Genomic DNA, 17,542 nt, shown 5'->3' on the forward strand with positions numbered 1-17,542 from the left:
TTAATAAGATGAAAACTATTTCTTCCAGAAACTCCATTGAGTGGAACTATTTTTTATAATGGCAGGTTAATAGCTCTTAATTGAAAATGCAAATCTTTCATTCTTTCAAACACATATGATTAGTACTCCGTTCTCAGTAGAGCATTCACTATTAACATTTTATCAGCTGTAAGCAGGATTTAGTGTTTATAAAGACTGGAATGCACTTAAATCTACGAATGGAAGGCTAATTTTTAAGATGTAGTTTCAAAGTGTATTAGTAAGCAACTTTGTGAAGTCTTCTAATTTGTATCAGGTCTACATTTTATGCAACTTTTTATATTGCCATTAAGCAGGTTCTGCTTTGTGCAGCAAGACCTTCAATGTTTTTAATTTATTTTTTCCCTGACCTTTTACAGGAAATAAAATAAAACAAAGCAGTTAGCCATTGCTGTGAAGACGTTTTTTTTTAATCCTTCTAAAACCCATTGTTCCCCAATGAACAAAAACCTCATGTTCTGCCAAAATATCTGGAGTAGCATTTAGCAAATTCTCTGTTGTGAGGGGAGTTTTCCATGAGGATTAGAAAGACATCAGCTAGAGAATTGGTTTTAAAAGTTATTATTCTATTCTGTTGCACATCATGGAGTGCTCTTTAGAAAAGTAATTTACTGTTCTTTTTCACCAGCGATTGCTCTCAGTTCCCTAAGACAGTGCTTTACAGAACACATTTCTATTCTAGTAGGAAAACCCTGGTCAGCCTGGCTATTGATTTACTCACTCGAAATGTACCAGCAGAGCAAACGTGGAAATTAAGTGCACAAAGGTAAGAAAATTTAAAACCTCTTCTCAACTGACCAATTGTATTGTGCAACTGCGTCTTCGAGTAAGGGCAAGATACTCGCATCCCTTGGAGAACAAGAACCAATTTCACATTGCTGCTGCTATTGTCTCGTCTCCAGAACTAATTCTGTTAAATTAAAGACAAATTTCACTCACAAATCACAGCGTCTATTAAATTCCCCAATATGATTAAATTTTAATCATTTACGCCACAGTTTTCCATATAAACGCTGAAGGATTACACGCACAGTTTTCTAATATTAATCAATTTTAAGAGTCTACAGTACGTAGCACAATCGTCTATTTGCTTTCGCTGTTGTTATCAGCACATATTTTCTGTGGCGTAGACCGACTTATTTATTTGGGGATAAGATGAAACTCGGAAAAATATACTTTCTGGAGAACGTCATCCATGTTAAACTATTTTATGCATTAGAACCTAGTTATCATTAATTTAATATACTGTACATACAGTATAGTAACGTGCTTATCAGAACATAAGACTACTACAAAACATTTATTTTTTATTATATTTGATAAGATCACATGTGATTAAAACATTCTTGCAATGAAAAGTATTGTCATCTGTCTTTGTGGGTTTTTTTGTATTTAATGTTTTTTTTTATGGATTGAACTTTAAATTCCGACAGACTATGTTTGTTAAAAATATATAAATGTAATTCACTCTAGTATATTGATAATCGGGAATTACTGATACGCTAATATAAAAAATAATATTGAAATACGATCGCATCGCAGCAACTCTGACAACGCCACGAAAAAGAAGAATACGGATTAAGGCTGTTGTTAAACTAAAACATTTTAGTTCGCTACAGATAAAAGGATAAAGGAAACAAAGCTTAGGAGGGATTGCCTAAATCTTCCTTTTATAAATACGACTCAAGAGGAAATGTTAAACCTGTCCCTTTGCCTAGACTTCTACCATCTTTAATTGGAAAAGACAGTTTTTCAAACAAACTTCCAAAGTGAAGCCTCTGAACTTACTGAAACCATTTGAGAATCAAACTTTCTCTTCACAAATGGTCCCGTTTAACATTTCCTCCTTTTCCCAGCAAATTGCTCGTGCCGTAGGCCGGGGCGATTGAAAACGGACAGGGTCAGACTCCGGGAATTGCGGGTCTGTCAGTTTGCTTTGCAATGGGCGAGGTGAAAGGAAGTTATTCTAGCAATTTTCCTTCCCAGACTGCAAATTTTTTCAAGGTTTTTGGCTTGGAATTGTTTCAACGTCGAATTCCTCTTTAAGGGGGGGTCAATTACTTTTACTTTTAAATAAATAATTATCTAAAGTTGTTGTTGTTGTTATTATTATTAAATGTCTGATTTTTTATTCTTGTAGACTAAATAGTGCTTACAAGAGTTAACTTTTTAAAGCATTTTTAGCCCTAACCAAAAATAAACTGTACAAATGAATGGTTTAATGCTTGGTATGTGTTGCCAATATAAAAACAATAACAATCGTTTAACACAGCTCCAATGCAAGACGTGTTCATATCAAAATTATTTTCTTAAAGGCTCAGTCAAGATAAAATACCCGATCTCATACTTGGGTTATTCTTTTTGTAAAATGCGTGTAACTCCGCAAAATATCTTCTTACTTTTCAATTTGGACATTTATAGATATAGTAACAGAACATGTTTCTGGATTTCTATACCTGCCTCTTTTTGCCCAAATCTGAAGTTTAAAAATAATGATTGATTTTTTTCTGAGCTGCAAGACTTAAAATAACCCTTCCACAGAGAGGCGCTTAAGCACTGCAAACCCGTCGCAACAATACATGATATCTTCATTTTCAGAGAGAGAACCATCTCAGCTCATTCTGTACATACTGTACTTGTCACAGTGCGGGATATTATAATTATTATTATCATTATTATTATTATTATTATTATCATTATTATTATTATTATTATTATTATTATTACTACAAACATTGTGAATGTTGTACAGACTATCATTCCAGTTAAAAAGCGTGATATGTCTTCACGAATCTCACTAATGTGAATTCCTTTTACAGAACAATAGAGAAGTATTACATCAAAACGTTGCTTAAGCACAATGGAAATGTTCGGGAAAAAAGCATAGAAAACAGCTGTAAAAATTTCAGCCTTTCACGTTTAGCTCCGGCTGTTTAAATCTTAATGTTATTTAGCCAAATACTGTATATCGTGAAGACCACCACTTTGCTCATAAATGCTTAGAATGGTCGCAATTATTATGATCTATCGATAGAAATTGTGTTCTAGTTCCATAGACATCACTAGAACATGCAAAGCAAAATATGAACATTAAATGTATAAAACACCATCAGGTATATCTGTCATGTACTGAAGAACTAGCTGACGCAAATCCCCGTTTATTTGTATTACATTTCTCACCAGTCGATTTCTGAACACAAGGATATTCTCCAATAATCCTAATACTACAGAAACTTCACAATTCTCGAGATTTCCGTTTTCGTCTAAAGGGAGTACCTCATAGCTTGCCGTGTAAATACAGGACAGTGATCAGGACGAGATGCAAGAATTGTATCCCCTTCCAAAAGATAAAATAGTGAAGACAACTGCTCTGCACTCTTAGTAAATGAAACTTCTTTTGAAACAAAAAGTCAGTATGTACTGCAAATGAAATGTAAAGGGTGACTTACAACAAAGATAATCGAGCAAACGGTATCGCGATTTTGTAATAGAATTTTAGGAGGAATCGTAACATTAATTTGATTTAAGATCATTTGAAAATCAACATCCGCAGTTCTTCGGTCGGCTGTGAAAAGCGGAGCGCCCGGAGATTGTGTGTTTAAAGTCTGTTGACAGGGCTATTGGAAATTGACATGAACGCTGTGGAAATCCATACATAGACAGAAATCCCGTTTATTGCATGTTTAGTAAAATTTTAAATGCGTTAAAGCTATTTCTCGATTGTTAAATTAGATCATTTATAATACGATTCTTTGAGAGAAACGTGATATAAAACGTGACATTTTTTTCACCTTTAAAAGGCTTTCTCTTCAAGGCTGACAATACGTTAAGCAGACAAAAGACACGGCGAGATAGTCAGAAATTATTGGGTACACCATGTATCAATCTCAAAACCTTAATAATTATTTAAAAAATATACACACATTTATAAAATGTGTTTAGGTAAGGATTTTGTTAAACTTAATAGCATTCACCAAGAAATGGATTACACAGATTTAGATAATTTCATGCGCATCTGTAAAGTTCTTTTTTATTGGTTTACGTAAGTGTTGAATATTAAAAACCACATAGGAAACCACATTTTAATCAACCGTCATGAAAGTTTACCGATTTTCAGTGTTTATTTCAATACTACAACCACCATCACCACCAATAATAATAATAATAATAATAATAATAATAATAATAATAATAATAATAATAATAATAATAATAAGGTACTATATCTAGAAGGTCTGTTAGTGTAATTGTAAGTTACTTTGGATAAAAGATTCAGCTACATAAACAGCTATACTCTGCTGTCTTTGCATTTCAATACTTCGGCACAGCATCAACAATTTTCGACATAGCACTGCATCAACAGTGCTCTGGTTAGAGAAGCAAAGGCCTGGAACAGCTATTCAGACTGGAGCTATTAGGCCCTTTTAAAGGTACAATGCTGTCTGTCTATTCTCCCATCTACCCATCCAAACGCAGTCAATGCACACTCCAGGAGCTGCTATGCTGTAATGAAGCTAGTTAATCCCATTCAGTTGTTTTCTGTCTTATCGGCGCAGAGACATAGACAGCTCATCTTGGCCAGGAATGAAATGGGCAGCATGGCTTCCCATGTTGTTGTCCTCACACCTGAGACTTGTCCACTACGCTTGTAAAATAAGACAGGGTTCGCGTAATTCAGCTGTGCTCAGGGGGGCACAGAGCTGCTTAAGGGCAGTAAGAGCTAACAAATGCAGCTCCAACATACACAGTACAAAATAAAGCTACTTCAATGCTAAAACGCACTGTAATTTGTCTGTTGGGGTGCTTTTCTGCTTTTATGTACGAGTCGAACAACGGGAGCATAAACACTATACAGATACCATTCAGTCCTGGGGAAATGAATCTGCTGAATTCACTGCAGTGCGCGGGCTTGTATTTATTTTTTAATAAGGGGTAACATAGAGATTTAATTGATTGTTGCCATGGTCAATTATAGAATTAAAGAGCTCATTGCAGCAGACCCCTTCGGTGGAGATTGATATTTAAAAGGAAAGTCAATGGGGTGGGGGGACTGAATAAAAGTGTTCTAACCCACTAACCCACCCCCCCAACCTCAGAATATTGACACAACACAGAGCACATCAATTTCAGTGTGCGATTTTTATATTTCTGTAACTGACGCCTCCCTGCCCATCCCCCCCGCATGATCCCCTCGCACACACAATCTTCCTAATGCAGTCTTAAACGCCCAACACTGTTGTGATTGAGGAGGTGAAATTAATAGTGTGTAAAGTCATCTTTCCAAAGGGTTTATTAATGATAAACATCACTGGTGTTGCTCAGGTTACAGCAGTCTGGAGCCCAGAGTCTGAGAGGGGATGAAGATTTGCTCTCTCTCTAAGCTAGTAGGGATGGATCAATTGAGTCTCCCTTTACAACGCACTCCACAAATGCACTCCCGCGCTTGTATGGGAGTACAGCTTAAAGCTGCCTGGCTACAGAGCGGTTGTCCATAACAACAACAAAGACAGAAGGAAACAAGAGAAACCGAAACGTTAGGCCCTTGCTCGGTTATTTTACTTTCCAGTGTTTAGGAAAATCTTTTCCAATTATTACTGCAGCTGCTTTTTTCTTCTTTCCTCAAGTAATCAGTTCTTTTCCTCAGGTATCCTTTCCCCTCCTCTTTTTTTTCTGCTTCTTTGAAGATCTACATTCTTGGCAAAGACACAAGAACCGCCATGACAGTGACTCTTCACACCCAGCCCCAGCCAGCAGGCCTCAGCCTAGGGGTGGAAGGACCCCTCATGCACTCCCTTCACAGACCTGACTATTAGCAAGCACATAGAACTGGGTTTGTTAGAACTGGGAGAGCGGGCTGGTTTCAGCCAGCCATTATACTTTTACATTTACATTGTATGCTATACATTTTATTTGGGTCTTAACCAAGATCACCAACAGTGAATGCGCTGAGAAAGTTATTAATTAGCACACTACCAGGCTTTCCTATGCCCTCCTGTATTCACTTGTTCACTTTTACTCTCGGCAGAGACAGAGATCCATGATGAAGGGCCATAGTTTGGAAAATGGCTGTCAGGAATTTTGTTATGAAATATTTGCTTATTTTGCTGGTGGAAACTTTTATTCCTAGAGGACAAAATAACTATGGGAAGTCTAAAGGGGTTTTATTGGAACTCCACTAGACAATTTCCTTGATTCTACACTACAAGGCACAGAAAGAGCTGCCTATGGGCACTCTGAACAATACTGTAAAATACATGAGGCGTCTAAATTTCATTCATGCAGTATTTTTTAAGAGAATGGAAATGACCATACTTAGAATAAGTTTACATTATACCCAGAACATTTGCAACTGCAGTCAAAGACAAACATCTTTACACCCTCTTATGTAAAATGCAAAATGCTTTCTCTTTGATATTGCCTCTTTTAAAATTCAGATTTGATCTTGATGCATATGCGCTTGTACACTATATCTGAAAAAGCTTTCACCAGCTTCAACTTTCAAATAATGCTCAGGGCAACTTGAGAAAATAACTGAAATGTGCAATTGTGCAATCAAAAGCTAAAGTCACAAAGAAGAAACTTATTTTCTTCCTCTCAACAACTTCAGAAAACAGCTTTCAGGACATTTCCTTTTATTACTAATTTAGTGTTTTATAAACCATTTAAAAGCCTTATTTAAACGAGACAGTAAAATGTATTTTTATGTTTTAGAAATTTTACACAACCACGTCATATACTGTTGACATAATTGTATTTTCCTGTGTGTTCTTTGGGTTTCATTACCCAGCCTCTGTGTATAATTCATGCATCTACTATTATTTTCTAACCATTTCATTCAGGGTCGTGGGTGAGCAAGAGCCTATCCTGGCAAGCAACGGGTACAAAGCAGGGTACACCCTGGACAATATGCCTGTCCACTGCAGGGGACACACTCACACCAGGGGACTGAGCATTCTCAACAGAATTGCTTGGACTGTGGGAGGAAACTGGAGAATCCTACGACAACCCAAGTGAATTCAGTGAGAACATACAAAAAGCAGGTGTGGAACTGAACCCAGAGCCCCAGTGCCGCAAGGCAAGTATGCTTGCCACTGCGGTTAGTGCCTCTGCATTTTTTCTTCTAACAAACTTTTAACAGTCTAGAACCATTCCAACCCCAAATAAAATACCAATTGGAAACGTGATTTTTATATCTTGAAATTCTTCTTCTTGGTTGCAAAATCAAGCACTTCAAAGGGTTTATGATACAAATCTCAGGTTCTGACAAGAATTGCTGAGAGCAATCTGCCTGAGAGGTAACGATATCAGATCAAAATTAAGCATTTTGTGTGGAAAGATAGTATATTCTGCACACCGTATGAGCATTCACATCAAAGTTAAAGGCTTCATTTCTCCAGGAAGAGAAGAACATGTGATCTGCGTTCGCCATCGATTCACAGAGACAGTAACAGAAGGCCGTTTCTTCCTAGGAGGGGTGCCACCAAGCGAAAACCGTTTCTAAAGCAATTTAGATTATTGATCTTCTGTCTGGGTTGATAGTGGAGCTGACACCTGGTACTGATGCAATGAAATGCTGTCATTCATAGGAAAGGGAAAAGAGGGCCAGGTTCCATCCAAAAATGCTCTCCTTCGGGCTGCAGTGCGTTTGTGTCCTGAGAGGAAACGCAACAGTCTCACAAGATCAATTTCGTCAACCTTGACTGGAACACTGTCAACTAGGCTGCACTCTAATTCAGTTTAGTGCAACCGTCCATCTAAGAGACTTGAACAGCAGTCCATTGCAGACACCCTCCCTCTGTTCTGAGCTGATGCTTTCCAAGAATTGCAGCTGACAAGACTGAGGTAGGATGCAAATGTTGCATTCCACTGCTTTACTTGCACAAGCCAGTCGCTGCAGAAAATACTTCGAAGATTCAAAAGTTGCAGGAGAACTGACTCAAGTGTTTAATTCAAGAGAATACAAATTATCGATCATAGTAAGTTAAAATTCACCTGAGACAGGACAGGATGGGTCTCTGCACAGGCGCCTGAACACTCTGAAGTACGAAACTGGAATAAATTCATGTGTGAAACAAGGGTTGATTAGATTAATAAGATCAACAGAACAAATTTCAAAGCTTTTTGCTTAAGAAAATACAGTACAAGGCATTTTGATCTTTAAATAAAATCAACGCAAGTAATATGCACATTGCGGGGTACATCAGTGATCTACGATAGATAGAAAGATCTATCATGCCAGTCCATGACAGTAGATCACTGATGACTTTTCAAAAATTATTTTCACCAAACTTAGTGTTGGTTTTAAAAGTTCTCCCTCACATACAGTACAGTAAGTACCTGGTAAGTACTGTACAACAGATAATGTTTAAAAGAAACTTTCCTCAACATTTTATAATTAATAAGTGATTTTGTAAAAAGCAGCTGGAGCCTTGAAACGAGGCACGTTATTGTCGATCTACTCTTAAAACTGCAGCAATTAGTGAAATATAACCATCTTTATTAGGTTGGTTATTAAGAAATGCAAACGGCTATTTTTGATCACTGGAGACTTTACCATGAACTGAAAGTTAAAGACTTCCTACAAAAAAATAATTATTTGTCTGCTTCATCAAGTTGAAAGATTTTGCTAAAGGCATATTGACATTTCTCCCCTGATTTATAACCTCTGTACAGCTCACAACTGGCACCGATATTACAAATAGCTGTTTGTTTCATTACAACATGATCTTTATTATGCAAAGTACATCATAGTTTTTCAATTTCATATTTTGTTTAGACCACAAATCAATCTTCTTTAAAGGGTTTCCTTCATTTATCAGGGACTCTGATTTATTACATGAATATGGTCAACACCAAACATGCGAGCACCAGGAAAACAAGTTTGGCTCTTCATACTTTTGAGTATAACCACCCTTGGACACTGTGGTCTAGTTTGATAGGTAGGTATAGCTACAACCACTCACATATTTTTTTCTAAATTCTTAAAATAATTTAATATTTTTTTATATTTCACCTTCCTGAGGTGTATGGGTTAGTAAAAATTCTTTAATTTACGCCTTAAAGTCACAGTAATAGTTCAAATTCTTTTCTTAAAATTATCTAGGTAAATTGCCTTTGGTTAAGTTCTTCAGGAAGAACAATTTCAGTAAACTGCCTGAGTCACTTAAACAGGAAGAGTGAATTAGTGACCTACAATCCTATTTGCATTGCCCTAATTAAATTAACAGAACATTGTAACAATACATTCAATTCTAATGAAATTTTAAAACACCACTTTGATAGAAAAAAAATGTATCCATGACCCAGTGACAATTTTAAAATCATTCTTTATTCCAAAACAATGTTATTTTTTTGGTTTTATTTAATAACTTTCTTGTTAAGGGTGTGGCGCATTTTTAAAAATACCAACTACACAAACAACAAAGGATGATAAATATTGTCTTATATTTCTTTAGTTTCTGGTCTTGGAGTAAATTTGCAAAAAGTAATTATGAGCAAAGCGTTACAAACATTGTGTTGGGTAACACCAAATTAAGAACCCTCACATAACATATTACTCATTACTTTTGTAAGCCGACAACAATAGAAGTGTAAGGATGAGTAACCTTTGTATTATCTTCACACACCATTATACTAGAACACTTTATGGTGTAAATTAAAGTTTTATCAGATCTGTCTTAAGATTGTATTTTTGTTCCAAAAATAATAAAACTAGCTAAAAGTATGAATGTGCCCTTCAGAATTAATTTTAATGGGAAAGAATTAAAATACATGTTAACAGTAGAGGGTCTTTGTCAAAATCAGAATAAACATTATCATAGATCAGCCTATATACAGTACCACACAATTTCAGTCAATGCAATCCATCAAAAACATATAAGTTGGTAGAATTTCACATTCTAATATACATATTGTATTTCACTAGCAGCAAATAAATAATTCCTTTGTGGGCAAAACTTAACAAATAACAAATTAAAAGAGGCTGCTCACTACAAGTCTTATGCCAATGATTCTACCAGAAAGAGATTTCTTTTAGTGATGATTACGAAACCTTATGATAAATCATTGTTGGCAAGGCTATAAACACTTTAATGTAAATTCCTTAAATTTCATGCAACTAATATCACGTCTTAGGAAATGTGAATATTGTACAACATGCACTACAAATGAGAAATACGTTCAGCGCTCGTTTTTAGCTGCATGAATTTTCAGTGACCTATGAATGGTACCGAAAAGATCATTTCAAGACCTGCAAAATTGTTATTTTTCCCGCAGAACTACAGTACATGTTTCAGAAATATAAAATAATGATTTATACAAAACAACTGCAAGGCAACTAGGAGGAATTTTTGCGTAACTTCAAACCCAGATATTTCACTCAACGGTCAAGAGAAAGCAAGAGGCACCCGAGAAGAGTTCTCATATTTAGTAAATATATTTCCTCATTTCCTGAGCTACATTTTTATCAGTGTGAATTAAAGCACTTGGCACTGAAGAGACAGGAGAGTGTTTAAACTTTTGACCATAACAGCGCGGTATGCTTGTCTCTACTTGGCTGAAAGAAAGGGAAGCCTTGTACAGCAACTCAGCAGATCTGTAATTCTTCCTTAATAAGGTCACCTCTCAGCAAGAGATATCCGCAATCACCCCCACCCGCTTTCCAGCCACCCCCCCCTTCAAAGAAATAACCTTTTATGTATCATAATTTATATCTCCCACTCCGTCCTTTAAGAAATCAAACACTCCTCCACCCCCTTTCACTTCAGCAGTCCTGGAGATCAAAGATAAACGAGAGATCCAGGGAAATTTATAACAAACACTGTGACACCACTAAACCCTTGTTTCTGTACCGCTGGCTTTTATTTTCAGTGGGTAAGACCTACTACTCCAAGGAAGCTGGCTCCACACTTCTGTATGTTTACAATGAAAGAGAGGAAAGCTCGTTCTTGTCTTTTCTTTTAACAGGCGGTAACAAGGAGCTCGCGGTTAGGGGTAGGCCGAATCACAAGGTAACAGAATCTGGCGAAGGATAAAGCCATTAATTAATCAATTCTGCTGCGTTTCTATGGCGCCTTATCTCCTGTTTGTCAAAAGCGCAGAAAAGGATACCTAGTTTAAATTAACGTCAATAATATTATCAGTGTTCAAAATAGAAATCACTTTTTCTTTCTTCACATGAGCATAAAGTACTTTAAACAAGTAAATAATCCCAGAAAAGTTAGTCATAGTCTCATAGCAGGGCATATCAGAAATGGGAATCTGGCAAGCACAAACTTCTAAATTTCTGTTTTTCTCTGAAAAAAATAATTTCCCCCAATTTTCCCCCAAGTATTCACCCCTTATCTATATCCTCTGTTTTATATTCAATAACAAATTCTCAATCCAAAAACTCACATTTCACTGAATGCCTACTGCTTGCAATGTCTTGTGGAAACCTTTATCAAAAGCCTTCTGAAAGATCTACCCTTTCTAAATCCACACTATTTCCTACAAAGTTATATCCCATATACAGTAGCTGATCCTCTAAGTTCTTCTAACTGATTCCATTAGGTGATAGATGTCAGACCTATTGGTCTATAATGACTTGGTTCAGTGTTCTCATCCTTACTATGTTTGTTACCACTACAGTAGTAGTAATATAGAAATTACAAAGTGAAGGCTGTCGTGGAAGAGGGACTTGGAGCTGAAAGGTCAAGTAGCTGCCTGACACAAATAGAACTCATGTGACTGTCTCTTATTTGTCTACAAATATCCAGTAACTGTAATAGAAGGTTTATTTATAGAATTGGTTAATTGAGCCTCTCTATATGACTATATACAGTATTAGTGCCTATATACAGTATTATACAGAATTATTTAAGGGTCATGTACAATTTTTAAGTTCTTTTAACCATCGTAATCAATTAACTTCATACAGTATATACATCAAGGACCTTCCTTAAATAAGCCTTATTTTATGCTCAGTTGCACAGTCACAAACACGTACTGTGTATATATACACACAATTAATATATATACAGTACAATCACATGCCTCTTATTTTTCCCTTTGCAATATAAAATGCCTTGCAAAAGTATTCAGACCCTGATAGCTTTGCTTTCAAGGCTTTTTAAAATCTTGATATTTTATTCAAAACATGAATGCTCAGACTGAAGACGTCAAGGGGTAAAATAAGTTACAGTAAATGCAAGCAACAACTAAAGACGGGACAGCAGCCCATCGCAGGGCGGACATACAGATGTGCACACACTCACCCTGGGGCCAATTCACCTAACAGCGTGTTTTTGGACTGTGGGAGGAAATCCTTGCAAATACAGGGAGAACACACAATCTCCACCCAGACAGCAATCCCTGGTCTGCAACTGAACCCAGGGCTCCAGCACTGTGAGGCAGCAATGCCGACCACTGTACTACTGTGCCTCCAAAGGGATATTCAATATTTTGGAATTTTCTATACCTTTCTTCTGATCTGTGCTTTTCTACAACTTTATCTCTGATTGGATTAAAAAGCTCCATTGTCTTCATGTTGTAATTCATGCATAAGATTCACTACCTGACTGAGGGACCTTAATAATAACAAAGATTACTTCATTAAAACAGATGCTAATTGTGTGACTCCTTAAGCTACTTTTGTCCACCTAAATGAATTAAACAGGTAACAGGTTTATTCCACACTGAAAAGAAAGGAAACAACGTTTTTGGCTTTGTGACACCTGAAGAAGGCTCCACAGCCAAAACGTTGTGTTTCCTTTCTTCTATTTTCAGCATGGAATAAACCCTTACCTGTTCCTTTGCAGCCTACGCATGCTGACACAGCTCCCTACTTGAACTAAATGAATTAAAGTTTGCCACAAGCCAAGGATCTGAATATCTATCCAATTATGAGCTTGCCATTCTTTCTCTCATTTGTTTCATATTATTTATTTATTTTTCCTTTCAATGTGTTGTGTAGGTTGTGAATATGACAAAAAATAATTTATCCTTCAAAGTGTCATAACCGCAAGTCTTAAAGGAACAAAATATGAAAACTGTGCAAAGGTCTGAATACCTTTCCATAGTATTCTATATCAGTACAGGATATATCTCTTGGGATTTTTTTAAAGCTGTACATTAACATTATTCATTGGGTAGCATTCTGAGGGCACGGTATTTATTTTTACAGTGTACAGTATGTCAGGTCTATCACACCATGGTACCTTTATTAATCTTTCAGGAGTTGTTCATTCACACAGTAACCAAACTGCAGTTGCCATCATTCTACAAATAACATGAACTTGGCAACTGTTAAAATGTAAATGTAATCTGTTTTCTTGCCAGATAGGCTGTTGCTAAGGTAAACACAGTGTTTTCAGGAAAAGTGCCTGTTTCTAGGTAATTCATAAACTGCACAGAAAGTGTTGTTGGCCATCAGTTCAGCATCTCTTAAAATGTTACAGAAGGCTATTGTGTTGTCTGAAAAATGCATGCAATTAAATTTCCATTTGCCTTGTAACCTTTTCATATATGAATAGGCAACTATGCTTGCCATCTGAAATAGCTACTATACTTATTCTAAATTGATTCTTCCTGCTTTTCTAAGGTTTTATATTAAAAAAACTACTCCTTCCCTACTGTGCTCTGAACTGGCTGAATTTTCATCTTGAATGGCAGGCTTATATCCATTTGAAATATTTTAGGGGATCAGGCTTTTTCAAGAGCCATAGAATTTAATTCAGCACAATTGGGCAATCCACATTTATGAATTGATTCCGCCATAATCATTAACAGAAACATCTTACGTAGTAATAAATGAAAACAACAGCAGCACAACTATTACAAAGCTATGGAATTTGCATTCGATGTCCCCAGTGTGCAAATTTCCATGTAAAATGTGGGAGTACTGCACAGTAAGGAAATCTTCACATCTACACAATTTTGTAAGAAACTGCCAATTAAGCAGTCCATAAGTACAAATAACATGATTCAGGTGTATATAATTCCATTCCTTCCATTCCTATTAACAAGATAAAAACATGTTAGGAATGTTGAACTAATTATGGGATTTCGGTAAAGTAAACCAAGGTGCAACTCTGTGTTATGTAATTCTATAATTACCATAGTTGCATACCACTGTAATATCTATTGCCTAGATATACTCTATAAAAGATATACTCTATAAGAAATAACAGAATCCCATAGTGCACTGGGCTAGGGCTAGCAAAACTATTCTGTGTTACAGTAATTAGCTAAAACAAAGGAATAAAAATGCACTTTGGTCATATTCCCACTATCATGAATTTTAAAGGATACAGGATATTTCCTATGATTACAGTATACCACACCATACTCATTGCCCAAATCACTTGAAGATACGTCTTAATGGTAAAGGAGCCCAAGACACTGGGAACTGCAGCACCTATTTGAGAAGACGAGGATTTTACAAACAACCATTTAGGTCACTGGAGGTGGTGAATATGTGGAGATGAATGCAAGAAAGGGGAACGGGCAAATTAATTTAATAAAAAAAGAGAACAAAATGAAAGGTTTCTTGGGGGAAAAACCAGAGACCAGAGGGAAGGAGGCAGAGCGGCAAAGGAGGTGAATTGCTTTTTTGCTCACTAGGCCCTCCTTGAGCTAATGAGGCCTGCGCTTTGGGGGAAAGATAAACATTATTTTTGGAGCATTGTGCTCGTGAGCAGCTTATTTATGGCCTGGCTTTTGTGTGTGGGGACCTAATAATGCTTCTCAACCGGTAATGCTCGAACCCTCCCACCCCCCTCCCCTCCCAGAGTTAAACCCACTCCAGAGCCAGATCAAACGCTCCCAGCCTGTGAGGCCAGCGAATGCAACATTAATTGTGCACCTATTGTTCCCATGTACTGCAGAAAGAAACAGAAAATGCAGGGAAAAAAGCCTGAGCTTTCATAATGAGCTTCCTGCAGCTGAACAAATACAATCTCCCAAACAATATTAACTGTTTTGGTGCCTCCCTCTGGGTTAGTTCTCAGTATCCTCACGACACAGATTTTACAAACATGTAATGTTCATGTACACAAAGGAACAAGTAAAGGTTGATTCCCTGCTGAAAAGAGAAGAAGAGAGATGCAACGTTTCGGCTCTGAAGCCTTCTTCGGGTGTCATGTTTATGTATGTATACGCCTATGCGAGGCTTATGAAGCAGACAGGCCAAGCCTGTCACATTTTAGCCCAACATTTTAGTTTCGTTTATCGACTAAAGGCAAAGACGTTTTTCAAAAGGCACAACGTCATGACAGTAGTGCGAACTGGTAGATAAATACAGAAGAAAACATGTCTCTTCTACAGAAGCAAAGATCTCATTGCTTTCTTTTCAAAAAGGGCAACACAGCCTATCTACAGATGATCAAAATGGAAAGAAATCTCATACTGTATGGTGACATTCAACTCCCTGTGTCATACAGATGCAAATGGATCTACAACAGGTCAGTCTGCAGCTGGTTATCTGTACTCATGTACTCTCTGTTCATGAGTTGGACAAGCCCAAATGCATATCTGCCATTTCTCACTATGAAAAATTCTAAAAATGGTGTGCATCTGTCGGAATTCTGCATGTGTCTGCATGGAACATACTGTATTTATGTAATCCACGACACTCCTCTCAATTCTAAATTTTCTTTTGCACATCACCAATAGTCATTAACATTACAGGTCAAGTGCCTTTGTATTTCTGAAATTCCTTCAGCACATCACCTATCAGTACTAATCAGTGTCTCTAGTCGTGGCTGTGAAGATACTGTTTGTGCCAAATATATCCCAGGCCTATTTGTTGTCCCGACAACAAAGAAAATGTTTTAATGGACAAGTTGGAAAGAAGGGTCAGTTTCCACTTGATGCAGTGATCTGTATTTTGCACAAGGAGAAAATTCCACAAGTGAATTTGACAGGGCAGTTTGTCAGTAGTGGAACATTTCACCTGAAAAGTGTCATGTGAAACATTTTCCTGACTGTTGTGGTGAAATATATAAAAAAACAAGGCTAAAGGGAACACAGAAGGGCTTCTGCATTTCTCCTGATAAATGTGTTGTACAAAGTGCTTTGCAAGAGTCAAGATGCCAAGAGTCCATTAAGATTCTGAAATGAAAACTGCTATTATAAAACACTGTATAACCAACATCACATCACTCGCAAGGAATCCAATCCATATGACCCTCTATTTAAAAAGCAAACATAGGCAAACACCTGGCAATGCTTTTACACATTTTAGTCTTCCCAGTGTTTCCTGTCCAACATCTTTATTTTTTATGTTTTCTGCTATACATTTGTATTATCCTAATGCAAACATTTATAAATGTGATCAAACAAAAGGAAAACTCACTTGAGGGCTTGAGGGCTCTATTCTGCACTACTGCCCATAATTTCAAGCCATATTTAATTTTATTTTCTGCTTCTTTTTGTTGATTTAAGCCTGTCTGTTGCCTTTGCAGCTGTTTCAAAAAGCTATCCTATGCTAAAATCACTTTTTGTCTTCACACTGTTTCAAGCAGTGCAGTTTCCACCAGCCTGCAGCACCTGCTGTACATAAGAACGTCTCTGATGCATAACCCCGCTTTTACCATGATTCAGCCAATCCACTTTCCTTTTACCACGGTAAGCCAAACTGAGACTTGATAAAGAGTCTTGCTTTTAAGTGTAAGCAAATGTAATTGGGAAAAGCTGATTCTCATCAGTTGCTTATCACCACTTGTTGCTGCTCCATCTCCATCCCTTGGGGTCTTCCTCGGTCCTGCCAGGTAAATATTTATCTGCTGCCCGGACCTCAGAAACGGGATCAGCTGTGCCTCATATCCGCTCGTCCTCCCCCCTGCTCACCACACGCACAGCCCTCTAGTCCCCCACACGCAGCAGCAGTCTACAAGCTCCTCTGAGCGCGTCTCCTCCTTGGGCCCCCAAATGAAATTTCCTATCACCATGACAGATAGCTCTGTCTGGGTGGCCTAATATGCTTTTTAGTGTAATTTCTGTAATCTATATGTAAACCTCTTATGCGAGCAGAGCTGGGTGGATGGGCTGCAGCTGGGGAGTGGATAATTGCTAAAGTGCTCCTTCCGCACAGCGTTAGACCATCCACCGGCGTGATGGCAGCCCCTGATAATATCATGTTTGAAAATTCATTCCCGCTTCTCTCTCTTCTCTCCCGTTTCAGATCCTTGTTTTGGGATTAATAGCGGCTCCATCGTTCCCCACTCCTCCCTGTTTGTTTATGAGCACCTTTCCCTGCGTCGTAAATGGGCAGCGATGAAACTGGAAGGCTCAAAGGGATAAGATCTGATGCGACAGTGGTCCTATAGTCCTATGCAACAGTGGTTTTCATAATAAGCTCAATTATGAAAACAGTTTTCATCTGTTGTCTAATAATCCATAGTTGCATGTCGTACATTATAACATAAACATAAAGAATACAGTTTTTGGCAAATCAAGAGACGTTGTTAGCTACCATTACTATGCTTTCTGCATCATGAAAATATAAAGACAGATTATTTCCACT

The 17,542-nt window shown here is 37.2% G+C and overlaps 2 long non-coding RNA genes across 3 annotated transcripts in view; one reads left to right on the forward strand and one right to left on the reverse strand.

Annotated features, from left to right (window-relative positions):
* LOC107079752 (uncharacterized) overlaps nt 1-17,542 on the reverse strand; it is a 196,206-nt gene that overhangs the window by 14,713 nt on the left and 163,951 nt on the right. The gene's annotated exons all lie outside the window — the stretch shown is intronic.
* On the forward strand, nt 544-17,530 carry LOC107079751 (uncharacterized). Of its 2 annotated transcripts, none has more exons than XR_001480664.2 (4): nt 544-805; nt 15,376-15,479; nt 16,539-16,644; nt 17,201-17,530. It is a non-coding gene; the product is annotated as an uncharacterized lncRNA (long non-coding RNA). The 2 variants fall into 2 exon arrangements; XR_001480665.2 differs by having other exon boundaries at nt 16,542-16,644.

Source organism: Lepisosteus oculatus, chromosome 22 (genome assembly GCF_040954835.1).
Source record: "Lepisosteus oculatus isolate fLepOcu1 chromosome 22, fLepOcu1.hap2, whole genome shotgun sequence".
NCBI lineage: Eukaryota > Metazoa > Chordata > Actinopteri > Semionotiformes > Lepisosteidae > Lepisosteus > Lepisosteus oculatus.